This window comes from Physeter macrocephalus, chromosome 5, assembly GCF_002837175.3.
Source record: "Physeter macrocephalus isolate SW-GA chromosome 5, ASM283717v5, whole genome shotgun sequence".
Lineage (NCBI taxonomy): Eukaryota > Metazoa > Chordata > Mammalia > Artiodactyla > Physeteridae > Physeter > Physeter macrocephalus.
Window position 1 is genome coordinate 46,426,455 of NC_041218.1, and position 4,087 is coordinate 46,430,541.

The following is a 4,087-nucleotide window of genomic DNA, read 5'->3' on the forward strand; positions in this document are numbered from 1 at the left end:
GGATGGGGCAAATGACAAAGGACATAATGTCTTCTTCCTCTGTGTTCTGCTCTCCCATTAGAATTAGAGGCTGTGTCATGGACAGAGAGGATGAAGCTCAACAGTGCTGATATTGCATTGTTGGACCACATTGCTCTTTGATGCATAATATATTTTCTATTGAATTCAAAAGAAAAATGTAACTGATTATAATTCAAAATTGGGAAAAATGCAGTTGAATTTTAAGATCTGATTAATTGTAAATCCTCTGATTCGGGGTAAATTTTATTAACTTACAGTACAAATCAATTTCAATGCTGGAAGAAGCATTTAAAAAACATTGGTAAAGGCTTTGGGAGTTGAACTGTCTACCCTATAGGCCCCAGTGGATACTGGGAATAAAGGTGAGGATTTGGAAGAAGGGAAGCCGATTTTCTAAGGATGCTTGATGGATTTCCTCTCCTTAGGAGGATGGCTACATCTCTGTTTAGCCATAGATCTGAACAATAAGGTCATTGAGAGTGAGGAAAGAATAAAAAGTGGAGAAACGCTATCAACTATAGAGGTTCAAGGCTCCTCTTGGCTCCATTCTGCCCCCTTTCTACCCCATCACTAGAAGAGTAAGGTAGAAATAGAAGTGAGGACATTTTATAAGGTCACAGTTCTGGGGATACTCACTGGGATAAGCAAAGGGGATAAATGTCTGTAATGTGATTTATAATAAGAAATATATATATTTGGTCTTAGTCTCCCACTTTCTGGCACAACTCCTAAAGCACTTGGCATTTCCTAACCATTAAGAGCAATGAGAGAATCTTTTGCTATACTTGGTCTTTTGTCCTTTGTTCCTGAAATACCTCCAGAGCTGTAAAGGTAAAAGGAGCATCTCATTATTCATAACAAGCCCCTTTCAACCACACCTGATTTTGTGTTAATGAAGAGAATTTTGGAAAGCTCCAAAAGGATGGGGGCTGGTTGCCTGTAGAATCAATCATGTGATTAGAAGGTTGGAATTCCTGGTCCCATCCTCACCCCTACCTGTGGGAAGGGACATGGGATGGAGATTGAGTTCAATCACCAATGGCCAATAATTTAATCAATCTTGCCTATGTAATGAAGCCTCCACAAAAACCCAAAAGGACAAGGTTCAGAGAGCATCCACGTCGGTGAACAAATGGAGGTGGCACACCATGGAATCTCCATGCCTTTCCCACATACCTTGCCCTATGCCTCTCTTCCATCCGGCTGTTCCTTTATAATAATCCATCATCTAGTTAGAATCATGCTTTCCTGAATTCTGTGAGCCACTCTAGTAAATTAATCAAATCTGAGGAGGGGATGTGGGAACCTCCGATTTAGAAGCAGCTGGTCAGAAGCACAGGTGACAACCTGGACTTGTGACTGGCATCTGAGGTTGACCAGAGAAGGCAGAATTGTGGGACTGAGCCCTTAACCTATGGGACTTGGAGTTACCTCTGGGAGATAGTGTCAGAATTAAGTTCAACTGCAGGTCACCCAGCTGACGTCCCAGAATTGCCTGGTGTGAAAAACAACCACCACCACCACAACAAAAACTACTACACGTTTGGTGGCCAGAATACAGAAGTGTTTGTAGTGCAAAGGAAAACAGTTGAGTTTTTTCCTTTATAAGTCTGATCCTACACAAGAACTGAACTCTGATCATTTGTCTCACTGACATCTCTTTGCTCTTCTCATGGAGGTAAGATGACCCCAGGAAGCAGCTCTGCCCTAAGCCAGCCTGGGATGGGCAGCCAGATGAACTGTGCTCTAGACATCGACACAAATACCACTGCGCTCTCACTTCAGCTTGTTGACTTGCCTGTCTTTCATAGGACTGGACTTTCCTCAGCATGGGATGGTGTAGTCATTAGGTCTACTTTGGTTCTTAGTGACTCAAACTCAACTTATATGAACTGAGTATAAAGGGAAGTTCAGTGATAATGGAGGCAGACCACAGGTCTTAGGACCAATAGCTCCAGATGCTCAAATGCCACCAGACGTTCACTCCATGTTATCTCTTCTCCTTAACTTGACTCCCTTACAGAAGCTTAGTCTATGTCTGGTAACCTGGCCACCAATAGCTCCCAGGCTCATGACATCCAAATTTGCTACTGGAAGAAAGTTTTGAACCTCCTAGGTCAGTGAGAGCACCTTGAAAATACTCTGATTGCAGCAGCTGAACCAGGCATCTAGCCTCGGTCAGGTCACATTTTGGACAGGAAGAGGGGTCACGTGAGACCCAGAAGCACCCGTCAAGGTCGCACTGTAACTTTGGAGCAGGGAAATGAGCATTTACCAGAAGAAGTGTATTTGTGTGTTTGGGTTAGAGCAGGGAAAAACAGAGTCTTTTCCTTCCTATGTAGGGAAAAACCCAGTTCTTCCCTGCTATGAGTTTATTCCCCGAGTCTCCTTTACCTTCACACGGAACTCTTCACTTCTGACACTCCTGGTCACCAAATCTGTGGAGAGTTTTCCCAACAACAACAAGCAATTCTCAGACACCAGCTGAGTGTCTTACAATTTAACTCAATCTACAATATACACAGGGAAATAGTAGTAGATCTCACAGGAAAGGGCTCAGTCCCACAAGACTGCCTTGCCCCACCTCACTTCACATGCCACACAGCTCAGGTTATCACCTATGCTTCTGACTGACCGGCTATAGATCAAAACTTCTATCAACCCCCTACTCAAGTTCAATTAACTAGAGCGGCTCACAGAACTCAGGAAAGCACTTATTTACATTTACCAGTTTATTAAAAGATATGATGTGAGGTCTGGGAGGATCCCAAGCACAGGTGCTTCTGTCCCTGTGGAGTTCGGGTGCATCACCCACCTGATGTGGATGTGTTCACCCACCTGGAAGCTCTCGGAACCCCATTATTTGAGGATTTTTATGCCTCCTCGGGTAGGCATGAGAAATTGTTAATCCCATTTCTAGCCCCTCACAACTCTCTGGAGGATGAGGAGTGGGGGTGAAAATTCCAAGCTTCTCCGTCATGGCTTGGTCTTTCTGGTGACAAGCCCCCATCCAGGATCCCATCTGGAGTTGCCTCAATAGAACAAAAGACACTCCTAGTACTCTTACCACTTAGGAATTTGCAGAGGTTTTAAGAGTCCTGTGTCAGGGATGAGGTCAAAGACAAATATTAGAACAAGAGAGGCTCTTAGTGTTCTCATCACTTAGGAAATTACAAGGGTTTTAGGAGCTCTGTGTCAGGAACTGGGGGCAGAGACCATTATAAATATTTTATATTATCTCCCACAAGGGTTCTCAAATAGGGGTTGTTTTGCCCCACCCTAACCCCCAGGGGACATTTGACAATATCCTGATACATTTCTGATTTTTACACCTGGTGTGTGTGGAGGGTGCAACTGGCATCTAGTCTGTCAAGGTCATTGATGCTGATATACATCCTACAACATAAAGAAGAGGCCCCGGGACTTCCCTGGTGGCACAATGTTTAAGAATCCGCCTGCCAATGCAGGGGACACGGGTTCGATCCCTGGTCCGGGAAGATCCCACATGCCGCGGAGCAACTAAGCCCGTGCGCCACAACTACTGAAGCCCTAGTGCCTAGAGCCCGTGAGAAGCCCGTGTGCAGCAACGAAGACCCCAAGCAGAATATAAATAACAAAAATAACAAATAAATAAATAAATAAATGTATTAGAAAAAAGAAAAAGAAGAGGCCCCCACAGCAAAGAAGTATCAGTCCAAAATGTCAATAGTAGCGAGGTTGAGAAACCCTGTGCTGAAGAGTAGGGAAATGGTGGGGAAAATCTTGTATTACTAGAAGGGACAGAAATGTTGAGCCGATTTGACAGTAGAAGTCCCTGCAAATGGCAAGCTATGGAGGCTGGGATTCAAGCCTGGGAATAAAGGACAAGCGGCCAGGGGCCACCTGATCTACTCTGGTTCTCATGTTTTACTTGCCTGAGTCTGGGCAGGAATCTTTTGCATGGTCCAGCCTAGTTGGCAAGCACTTCATTCTTTTGAGGAGGCAAAGCCTCACATTATTAAAGGCTTTCTCTAAGCTTTGTTCTTGTACTTTCAGCTCTCAGAACCATGTCAGCGGCTGAGTATGC